The sequence below is a fragment of the Halichoerus grypus genome, chromosome 13 (assembly GCF_964656455.1).
Source record: "Halichoerus grypus chromosome 13, mHalGry1.hap1.1, whole genome shotgun sequence".
Taxonomy (NCBI): domain Eukaryota; kingdom Metazoa; phylum Chordata; class Mammalia; order Carnivora; family Phocidae; genus Halichoerus; species Halichoerus grypus.
In genome coordinates, this window is record NC_135724.1 from 10167735 (window position 1) to 10180414 (window position 12680).

The 12680-nt window shown below is 35.7% G+C and overlaps 1 long non-coding RNA gene across 1 annotated transcript; it reads right to left on the minus strand.

The window, feature by feature from the left end:
- Positions 1 to 315: 315 nt before the first annotated feature.
- LOC144379762 (uncharacterized) lies at positions 316 to 3376 on the minus strand. Its single transcript, XR_013443127.1, has 3 exons — positions 3061 to 3376; positions 749 to 938; positions 316 to 499 (listed from the first exon to the last, which is right to left on the minus strand). It is a non-coding gene; the product is annotated as an uncharacterized LOC144379762 (long non-coding RNA).
- Positions 3377 to 12680: the final 9304 nt, after the last annotated feature.

Genomic DNA, 12680 nt, shown 5'->3' on the forward strand with positions numbered 1-12680 from the left:
TTATGATATTTCCTATCTTAAAATAGATCTTTTATTTGTTATCTATCTAGCTACCGCATAAGTAGCACTTCTCTAGTGATCAGAATCAAGGGTAAGGGGCTGATCATTTAAACTTAATCAAGAGTAGTACTGATCAAGCCTGTATTGTACCTTTAGTTTTAGTTCAACTCTGGTTTTTGATGTCTCAAGGATGAGATTTGTCCCAGGCATCACTGGTTCCACCCATTGGCAGAACAGTGGACTAGGGGATTAAAAAAAAAAAAAAAAAAAAGTTTCTCCACTTCTAAGAAAAGGATCATTTTTCCATAGCCATGGTAACAGTTGACCACCAGTTTGAAATCATTTAATTCATTAATGTCAGCATCTCAACAGTACAGGTTTCTACCAGTACATAGTTCAATTATTACAGCCTGCCATCCAGTGACAGACACATACTTCTGAAAGTCAGCCAGTGGGCAAAGCCTCACCTCCATGTCCAAGCTTCTGAAATCCAGCCATTCTGCAACAGTCACAATCTCGTTACCTTTCCATAGCCAAGGGGCAACCAACCTGTATAACATTCCATCCTCAAATCCCCAAACTCCTATTTCCCCAAATCCCTGCTTTGCTGTGTCTAATTTGCTTAAGTAAAAAATAAATCAGGCTTTTGTTTCATATGTCTCTCCCTACAACATTTGCTAACATTTCCTTTCCAGTAATCCTAACCACTCCGAGTATACAAAGATCTCTTACCAGACCGGCCACCTACGTTCCGTGCTGCCATGCGCTGCCAAAGCCCTTTATGGAAGTCTTAATGAATGGGAGCATCCCTGTAGATGAGACTTCTACAGAAGCACACAAGAACAGCCAGTACGATGAAAAGCTCCCTGTTTTCTTGTTACTTCATCAGAAGCCTTCTGTGTGTGACGATCTAGTCACCTGTGTGCAGACTTGGCAGTCTGGCTCCAGGGAAGGAAGCAAACATTAGTCTCTGCTTCCCTAAGAGGGGCTCTTGTTTTTATGAAATTGAATTCTCTTACATTTCTTTGCATACTTAGATACAAAGTGGCTTATCCATTTTGTCTAGCAATTATTGTAGAACAGTGGTCTGGACCCTAACTTTTAAGAGGTATCTTTGTCTTTTAACTGGTGAGGTTAGGACATTTTTCAAAATTATTGCTAGTTTGGACCTCTTTGTCACAACTAAATCTATTCTTGCATTTTGACCTGCTTTAATGTCTTTTAAACTCTATTATATTTTTAAATGATATATTTCCTCCCTAATAACTTTACCATGTCCTCAGGTGTCTTGTTTCCTTCGCTACCATTCCAACATTATTTAGACTTCACATAAATACTAAATGGACTTTCCTTTTGAGTCGTTGTGTCTATAGTTTCCCCTGTTTTAACTTCATCTTGGGTGTTCTTTCAAAGATAACAAACTATTTACCAAAGTATTCTCATCTTTATATGATACAGCCCTTGCAACATGTTCTGACTTGGACTGCCCTTTTTCTTAAGCATGTCATCCAAAGCAGTTTCCAGTGTGGTCATGTTTGTGACAGATTTCTGGAGACTTTGATGCTAGAGAATATTTTTAACATGCTCTTGTACTTGAATGACAGTTTGGTTAAATATTCAATTCTAAAGTCTAAGTTTTTTGTTTTATTCCTTAAAACTTTCCGACAGCTTTCCTATGTGTCTCTAGTGGAACTCGCTCCTTCGTCAGGACTCATCACCAAAGCATGTTTTACATGTAGAAAAATAGCTGCGCCGCGATGCTTTGGAAGAATTTTACAACATGGAAAAATAAATTGGCTGTGTATACATTTTACTTGTTTTAAGATTTTATATATTTATTTGACAGAGAGAGAGCATGAGAGAACACAAGCAAGGGGAGCGGCAGAGGGAGAGAGAGAAGCAGACTCCCCGCTGAGCAGGGAGCCTGACATGGGGCTCGATCCCAGATCATGACCTGAGTCAAAAGCAGATGTTTAACCGACTGAGCCACCCAGGAGTCCCTACATTTTACTTTTTTAAAAATCATTCTATTTGTAAGGGTCAAAATAGTAATAGTAATTATTTTTTCATGATTAGTATGACATGGCTAAACTGTTAAACTTTTAGTGCAGTGATGCATTCTTTAAGAACACAGATTTTTTATGAAATGCACAGAATTTGTGATTCAGAAATGTCCTAATGAAAGCACATGTCTATACTTACTTGTGCTGAACTTTGGTAGCACTTGATCAAATGAACTACCTCTGACATTACTTCTCTTTAATTTTATTAGCCATAAGATATCAGTTCCTGCTAGCCAAAGCACATTTTCAAATCAGTAGCAGACATAAAAAGGGGATATGAAAACAAAACAAAAACAAAAACCAACTCCCCCTATCATTTTAATAAAACAGAGGAAAGGAAGGGAAAATTGAAACATCAAAAAGCAGGATATAAAAAGAGCATATGGATATTGCAGAGATAAGGTAAAATTAATTAGCTATTTTAATTATAAATAAACCATTTTCCAATTAAATAGATATAAATTATAAGAGATGTACTATTTGATAAAGTCACACATAAAACATAAGCTTAAGAGAGGAATGAATTTCAAGTGATGGAATAAAAATGATCAGGCAAATAATCAACTGAAAGTTGTTATAGCTGTATTTTATAAACTAAAGAAAAATTAAGGAAGCTATTTGATGCTGAGTAATGAATATGGCTATAGAAACAACAAAGAAACATTCAGAGAAACAACTTCGGAAAGGTCAATTTCATATCATTTCTTGGAAGTGATATATGTAAGATTGTGAGCATGGGCTCTCTCTTACTGTCCACATTAGAATCCCAACTCTGTCATTTTGATGAGACACTTAAACTCTCTGATATTCAGTTTTCTTTTTGGTTAAATATATGAGTATTTATATTCTTGAACATAAGAAACCCGCAATAAATATTAGCCATTACTATTTATTGATCATATTCATTAATGTCCAAACAAGAAATGGAAACCAAGCTGTACACTGGACAGAGGTAGGTTAGTAAGAATTCTTATCTGTAACAGGGAAGGAAGGATACCTGTGTCAGGAGAACATGAATGGCTGCTTTAGTGGTGAGGAAGAGTACCCAGAGACGGAATATACTCTCAAACAGGCTTGGACTCCGGCTTCGCTGGAGAAGTAGTTGTGGCCCTCTGAATGTAGCCTCCTGGGTTTTCTAGGCCAGAGTTGGTCCACAACTCTTGGGCAGTTCTCAGGGGCAGGCTAGCCAAGGCTAGTGAGTGGGTGTGCCGAGAGAGTCCGAGAGCCTGCAGCTCTTGCCGGACAGGGGTCTGCAGCCTCGATGCACGGTACCTGCATGGGAAGGTGCTGCCTTGCAGGCTGGGTGAGGCTGGCAGACAGTGTGAAGAGGGATTTAGGGTATTGGAAGCCTGCTGGTTGCAACTTGAGGCCTGGGATGCATGGTATCTGTGTCAGAGGTCCGTGGCAAGGCGGAATCCAGAGAAACAACTCCTTATTTCTCCATGGTGCAAGCTCTGTAGGGAGAAGATAATCCCACTTCGCTGGTCATAATCCTTGCTAGAATCTTTCCAAAGAGGGACTACAACACTTGCTCACACTCTAGGTTTTCTACGAAAGCTATTGTTTACAACTTGATACTCTATGTTGTTAGAGATCACAGACTTTGCTGACACCTTTCATATTACAGTTTAATGGTGGAAACTCACTTTTCAATTGTGTTGTCAAAAATAACCCGGCTGTTATAAATGTGTCAAAAAGATCTATCATATTTCATCCTGAATGATAAAGCTCTTGACATAAGATGCTATGTTCTAACACCCTGCCAATGTCTTCCCTGACAGCACCTTTAGAATGGGAGAAGTGACAGGTGCTGTTGTGGCTCTGTGAACACGTGGATGGAGTGTGTTCCTTCGGTTTTCTTCCAACATGAGAAGTGATGCAGTACAGTCTAAAACAAACGGAGGGAGAATACTTAAAGCGTTTAGATACCGTGTTTAAGGCTGCTGCATTCTTGAAGTCATTAAAAGTAATTGTATTAGGAGGTTTTCCTCAAAACCAGCTAGTTAAGACGGATCTTGAGAAAGTAACACCATGACTCTTAAAGATGAACTAAAAAGTTCTGCATATATATTAGTCAAGACTTGAAAGCAAAATCTTAAAGAAGAGATGCATACGGATTTAACACTCTGAATTAATTTTGCTTCAAATATACCGCTTTGAATTAGTCACTTAACTACTCTGAGAACTAATTTTCTCATCCCTAAATTGGGTTTGATGATTTCGAAAGCCTGCAAAATATAAATTTTAATAACCCTGTGAAGCATTTTATATAAATATTAGTAGGAAGGAGAAGTCAATTAGGAAATTTAAGAAATAAAGATTCACTACCATGAGTATATGAGTTCAATATCTCTTATGTCCTTGGAAGTTATACTGACACATTTATCAAAATTTAGGTATAAATACACAGGCTCTTTTAACTATGCTAAACCAATTAATAAAACAGAAACTAAGTTAAGCTGAATTGCTGACAGTGAAGTCACGAAGAGAACAGAGAAAAACTTAATATTCAAGTCATTCAATGACTTCAAGGTCAACTGCCTATCACTTTTTGGCAATGCTGCAAACACGGAGGGTCATCTCCAAGTCATTCAGGCCTTTGCTGGAAAAGATTTTGAACTGCTAAATGCATTTTCATTTTAATAATAGCATTTTTTTTTACCATTACCGTGATTGAGTTTATAAAGTATATTTCAATTTATTTTTGTGCCTTGTTTACTATTTGCGCATTCTGGTCTTTATGGCCCCCTTTTCCTTTTTACAAGCCGGTTAGTGAATATTATGCTCATTTAACAAAAAGAGATTATAAGCACAAAGAGGTTAAATGACTTGACTAAATTTATGCAACTAAGTGGCTAAGAAAAGGCATGCTATAGGGGGAGATATTAGGAGCTCAGGCCTTGAGGTGAGATAACCAGGGTCTGAATTCTGACTCTGCAATAAACCGCAAGGTAACACGCAAGGTACTTAATTTTAAGCCTCAGAATTTCATCTGAAAAATGGGTGTAATAATAGAACCTAGGCTATAAATCCATCCTGGGGATTTAGAGATTGGATTGGAATGCAATTTGAAGTAGTGATAAATATTTGAATGTACTTCTGTTCACATTATTTTAGAACGAATATTTCTGTATTTGTCTGTTTAACAAAAGTTTCCCAGGTACACTGTACTACAAGAGCACAGTCTGCTTTGCAGTGGAAGAGTGGACCACTGGTGATCTAAATGGGAAGAACTAGCACAGAAGTTGATCTGATGCTCTTGAAGGCATTTCCCCCCAGCTAGGTGAATCCACAGTAGAGAAAGGAACAGAGATGACCTAATGTATATGATTAGCTATGTGGGATTTGGACAAGTCAATGACTTATTTGAGACTCAGGTTTTTATAATTTAATGGGATAATAGTGCTTGAGTCCACTAGTATTATGAAGATTAAAAGATATCATGTATTTGCTAGCTTTTCAATAATGTATTTGCTAGCACATTTCAAAATGTGCAGGGCTATAAGGCATGCTGGTGATGACCTTACAGTTATAGAGAAAAGAAAATATTGAAGTGATTTAATCAGATGTTTTCTTAGCTTTTATAAAATATTGTTTTTATACAACTGAGCTTACTTTTATAGTAATTCAGTTATAGCACATAACCAAATCAACTCATGCATTAGAAAGAAGGTGATAAACGAATCTCATTAGCTTAAGTAAATGTCAGGTAAGTTTCTCTATTTATTACCAATACTTAAATCAATCTTTAAGTGGGTTAGACTATAAATCAATGATTTATCTTATTACCCCATTAATTTCCTTTTTTTTTAAATTTTTTTTTAAAGATTTTATTTATTTATTTGACAGAGAGAGAGCAAGGGAGGGAACACAAGCAGGGGGAGTGGGGGAGGGAGAAGCAGGCTTCCCGCTGAGCAGGGAGCACGATGTGGGGCTCGATCCCAGGACCCTGGGATCATGACCTGAGCCGAAGGCAGACGCTTTAATGACTGAGCCACCCAGGCGCCCCCCCATTAATTTCCTTTTTTATTCTTACCCGAATCTGTAACTATCTGGTGTCTTAATGTGTTTATTTCTTTATTATCATAAAGTTAAAGTCTTATATGGGCAGAGAACTTGTTAAGTTTTGGGGTTTGGTTTTTATTCCCCTTCTGTTTGGCTCACAAAGGTATCTGTACAGCCAATTTATGTGTGACATAAATTTGTGTAGGAATAGGCGTCCCTAGTAGCTTTGTATGGAAAGAAAAGAAAGAAAGAAAGAAAGAAAGAAAGAAAGAAAGAAAGAAAGAAAGAAAGAAAGGAGAGAGAAAGAAAGGAGAGAGAAAGAAGGAAAGAAAAAAAGAAAAAGAGAAAGAGAGAAAGAAAGAGGGAGGGAGGAAAGAGAGAAAGAGAGAAAGAAAGAGAAAGAAAAAGAGGGAGGGAGGAAGGAAGGGAGAGAATGGTGATGCTAAGAAAAAAAAAAGTGGTAATAATGTAACACTAGATGTAGAAGTAAAACACAAACCTATAAACCTCTAAACATAAACCTTTAAAACAAATATATAATGGTTCTATTTTGCTGAACATCTATGTGCTTATACGCTTAAGGATGCACATAAGTATAGAACAAATTGAAGTTTAATACAACAAACATCAGGATTTATTTTGCTATTTACTTTATGGAAGTAATTAAATTATATATATTCATCATCAATGTATATTGAATTATATATATCTTTACTTTTGTAGATATTCTAAATTTTCTATATTTAGGAAATCTTATCTTTATAAATAAAAATTGAAAGCAATCTAAATTTGTACTAGTATAAAGCTAGTAATACTTAAAGTTCATCTGTGTACTCTAATTTCATCTAATAGAGATTATGATCATGGCAGTTTCTACTATTCAAATTAATACACAGAATACAAAAATATTTTTAAATATTAGAAGTAATATAACTGACAATCAGGAACTGTTTTCATTTGCATATTTGTTTTTATTTTATTTTTTTTTTTAATGAGGCAACATAACATAGTATTTAACAGCACGGATTCTAGAGCCAGATTTCTTGGATTTGTAAACAAGTTCTGTAATTTCCTAGTAATGCTCCTAGGCACTTATTTAACCTTTCCATGCTCACATTTCCTTTACTGCCCTCAGAGTGCTGTTTTGAGCATATATGAGTTAGTAGATCTAAAGCCCCGAGAGCTGCACCTGTCCCATAATGAGTGCTAAACCAGTGAAGCCAGACTGAAAAGATATTGTTCTGCACACAACTGAATATGCCCAAATCTCAAAAAAGTATCTTTTTTTCCTCATTTCTATTTCCAATTGAAATATTTCTCAATTCGAAAGTATTGTTTCAACTGTCCACTGTGTATAATCAAACTGCAACTTTTTCTGAGAAATACAACAGGTCAGACTCTAACTTGCTCCAGTCAAAGTTATTGTAGCTCTCTGGGTTCAGCTAACAAATGCCAAGCTTCGGCAGGATATTTAAATTTTTTAAAAATATGTATAGAAATATTACCTAATTTATTTTGAGTATATACTTTCTTATCTATTCTTCAAGCTGAAGTTGACATGACACACTTTGATAGTCACGTACATTCTATGTTTTTTGGTTTTACTTTCAGGGATACCCACCCACCCCACCCCCACCCCCCCGCCGTGGCGGGAGGTCCTTTCATAGTGTTTGACACTTTGTTGGTGTTTCATACTTTCTTCACTTGGATGAATATATTCTTCGTCTCTGTCCTATTACACATAGTCCACAATAGCATAATTTATATTTTTCATTTTACCTGGTATCATAGTTACTTGTTTATAAGGTTTTCTCCTCCACTGGATTACATGTTAATATGGAGACTGCATCATATTCATTTTCATTTAGCTCAGAAATTAGAACTTTATTTTATACATAGTGTTGGTGTTTCTTTTATGTTGTTGAATAATTGAAAGGCCAAATACATTATCATAAGTACTCATTCTCAATCTAAGGATTGTAGTTAATTCTACTGATGTTTCCAAAATATATCAATTCTCGGGGGTGGCTCAGTTGGTTAAGTGTTGGACTCTTGCTGTTGGCTCAGGTCATGATCTCAGGGTCCTGGATGGAGCCCTGCCTTGGGTTCCACACTCAGTGGGGAGCCTGCTTGAGATTCTCTCTTTCTGCCTCTGTCCCTACCCCCATGCATGCTCTCTTTCTCCAAAATAAATAAATAGATCTTTAAAAAATATGTATCAATTGCTCAGTTTCCTAGAGCATCTGTAATTATGACCTTTAGAATTTCTGGTGGTACTGAGAGAGATTAGGTAAACAAGATAATGCAAAGCAAAATAATGGGAAAGATAAGATAGAAGATGAAGAAATGGGATATTTAGTGATGGAAAGGAAAATATTTGTGACATTCATATTACTAAAATAACATGCCCTGTGTGTATGAATCTGGATTGTGGCATAGACATAATCCCATAATTAAACACAGTTGCTAACTTAAAACTGGCAATACAAAAGTAATTTATTACAAATAATTAAAAGACTTTCCCTATCATAGTTCTTTCCATCATAATGACCCAATTATTCTTTGCTATATAAATTTACTGAAACTCAATGACAAGCAGAGAGGACAGTTAAAATTATAGTTATAATGAAGCTACATGATGTTTTCCCTTTGTAATTTTTCACAATATATTTTGTAAATTAAGATTTTATACAGCCATAATAATATTAATGGCTGACAATTACATTTTATATGGTTAATAAAAAGCCATGTATAAAATGCATATTGTGAAACATTAGGTTGTAGTAGTTAATATGTGGACTCTAAAGTACTTCTGTGTAGTTTTACAACTTGGTTGTGCATCTTATTGCTCTGTAACTTGAAAAGTAACATATCGTTTTTGTGCTTTAGCTTTCTCATCTACAAAATGGGAAAATAACTTTAGCTCCCTGATGGGACCCTTGTGAGGACTAAAATCTTTAATATTCAGAGTTTTTACTACAATGTCTGAGGTTAATAAGCACTGAATAAATAGCAATTATATTAATAATAATGATTGTTATTGTATAAACTCGTCTACTCACTCAAGAGAAAATGAAATAGAACAGTGATATTCAATTTCAAGATGATAATATGGAATAATACATGATTTTTTTAAAGATTTTATTTATTTTTCCACAGAGAGAGACAGCGAGAGAGGGAACACAAGCAGGGGGAGTGGGAGAGGGAGAAGCAGGCTTCCTGCTGAGCAGGGAGCCCGATGTGGGACTCGATCCCAGGACTCTGGGATCATGACCTGAACTGAAGGCAGATGTTTAACGACTGAGCCACCTAGGCTCCTGGAATAATACATGATTTCTCAATTTCCAATAGGTCATAATAAAAAAAAAAAAAAGAAATATATGACATCTTAACAAAACATAAATAACAAAGAAAGATTTAAGAAACCAGAAAATCAGAAATGTTTATAAGTATTGAAAACAAAGAAATCAGATAATAGATAAAGGCCATAATTGTTGAGCACTCAACAAAGAAAAAAATATATACAGCTTAGAATTAAATGAAGGGGCATTTTAAGAAAGCAAAAGAAAGTACTCTGAACCCAGAGTTTAAGAGGCTGGTGGCATGGATGGATCATGAGACAGGTAGTGAGTAGTACATTGAGTGATTTTCTTTTGGAACATATATCAGGGTCCTACACATAGAATGTCAAGGTAATAGGTCCCAAGTCCTGACTTCACTTATTTTTTATTGATCACTAAGTGTGGTATTAAGCATATGTACCAGATAGAAGAAAGTCTACACCTAAGTGATTTTTTTTCACCATAAACATGGCAAAAAATTCTGGTTCCAATTGTATAAACTAGTATAAAATTCCATAGTAGTATCTATTTTTCCTACCTTCCTCCCTAGATTTTATTGGTAATCAAGTTCTAATCTGATACCAACATCACAGCAATGTCCCTACACCCTAAAACAGGTAAAAAAAAAAAAAATAAGTACAGGATTTATATCCTGAGGATCATGCTAAATGTAGCTGGATCTTTGTTTAACAAATCCAAATGCAACACAGAACTGTTGTTCTGTGAACACTGCAGGAAAATCTATCCGCCTGACCCTTTCTTCTCATTTTTTCTAAGAACATTCTTCCCATATGCATCTATAACAACGTGCTTCATTCCATAAGTGTGCTTGGTAGGGTGGGGGCAAGTGCTGCGGAGGACCACAGAGAGAGAGTGACTGGAGAGAAATAGAGGCTTGCCAGAAAAATGGAATTAGTGCCAAAAAAATTGTTGCTGGAATCTTGGTGATTATTCATCATTCTTGTATAGTGTTTCTTAATTTCAGACTCTACCGGGAAGCTTTTGAAAGCCAACAAATATAAAATTATATTTTAATAAATATTAGTAAAACAAATTATAACAGAGGAAAAGATTTCTAATTTGTACATGCTTATATAGAATTCACATGTATACACCATATTACAGATGGTTACTTTTATCTTTGTAATTTTATGTAAACTGTGATTTACAATATTAAATGCCTACACATACACTTTGAAAAACACCATAAATCGAATTTTAAACTTTTGCTGATTTTCCTAGCTCCTTCCTTACTGATCTGCCTCATCTATCCTGGATTGTTGGCGTCACCACTCAGAGGGAATACAGTGCAACTAAAATACTCCTGTGCTTTATTTTTATAACACTCAGAGAAAATGGTCTCACAGAGATCTGTTGATAGAAACGGAAGAACCAATTTTAAAGCAAGTTCAATCTGAGCAAACTCAGATATTTATTTTTAACCTTTATTGAAAATGAAGCCAGTGATCTGGTACTATCAAAGTTCATCTCCATACTTCATCTTAAGTATCAAAGATACTTAAAAGTATCTTTCTTTGTTATTTATGTTTTGTTAAGATGTCATATATTTCTTTGTTTTTATTATGACCTATTGGAAATGGAGAAATCATGTATTATTCCGGGAGCCTGGGTGGCTCAGTCGTTAAAGATTTTTATTTATTTATTGAGGGAGATAGTGATAGAGAGTCAGGTGCAACAGTGTTTCTTTAAAGGCATAGATAAATTTGAATTATCTTTTGAAGAACAAAAGAAACATACTGGGTTCATAAACATCCTATACATGGCCTTTTTTAGTTGAAAATATTATTAATATAATTATAGATTCACCTTCAGGTTGAAGAAACTATACAGAGAAATCCCACATACACTTTATTCAGTTACCTCCAATGGTAACATCTTCAAAACTATCACAACCAGGATACTGACATTGATACAATCTTCTGATTTTATACAGATCCCCCAGTTTACTCGTGCAAATGTGTGTGTTTTATTTGTGTATATGCTTAATTCTATAAAATTTTGTCATATGTAGGTTTGTGTATCCATCATCACAGACAAGACAAAAAAAAAAAAAAAACCATCATCACAAAGTGCATGGAATTTCCCTTTCAAATTCAAACTCACCTCCCTCCTGCACTCAATCCGCCTGTCCCTAACCTTTCGCAACCACTAAACTGTTCTCCACATCTAAAATTTTGTCATTTACAAAATAGTATATAAATAGAATCATAAAATATGCAACCTATTGGAATTGATTTTGTTTCTTTCACTCAGCATAATTCTGTGGAGAGTGGTCCATGTGTTACAGATATCAATAGTTAATTCCTTTTTATTTCTGGGTAGTATCCCCAGGATGTCTATGACACAGTTTGTGTAATGGTCACCCACTGAAGTTCATTTGTTCCCAATTTGGGGCTATTACAAATGTGATTGGATGGAATAATCTCCACCCTCACCCCCAACATGTACAACTCTGAATTCCCTCGATCTGTGAATGTTATCTTCTATGACAGAGACTTCGAATATGTGATTGAATAAGGCATTTTGAGATGGAAAGAACATTCTGGGTCATCTGATTGGCCAATAAATGCAATCACAGGTATCCTTACGAGAGAGAGAGAGAAAGGAAATTACAAAGGATAAGTGATCTGGATGCAAGACAAGGAATATTGGCAGCCTAGTGGAAGCTGGAAGAGGCAAGCAGCAGATTCTTTTCCCTAGAGGCCCCAGAGGAAGCGTGGCTCTGTTGACACCGTGACTTTGGCCAAATGATACCAATAGAGGATTTCTAGCTTCTGGAACTGTGATAGAATAAATATCTGTTTTTTTTTTTTTTTTTTTTTTTAAGATTTTTATTTATTTATCGAGAGAGATAGTGATAGAGAGAGAGCATGAGACAGGGAAAGTCAGCGTGAGAAACAGACTCCCCGCTGAGCAGGGAGCCCGATGTGGGACTCGATCCCGGGACTCCAGGATCATGACCTGAGCTGAAGGCAGTTGCTTAAACAACTGAGCCACCCAGGCGCCCTAAATATCTGTTGTTTAAAGCTACCAGGTCTGTGATCAGTTGTTACAGCAGGGACAAGAAACTAACCAATGAATCAATCTGCTATAAACATTCCTATAAAGGATTTTTTGTGAACGTAAATTTTATTTTTTCTGGGACTAATGCCCAAGAGTGTAACTGCTAGGTTATGTGGAAACTGTGTATTTACTTTTATAAGAAACTGCCAAAGTTTTCCAAATGGCTATAAAATCTTATCAGCAATGG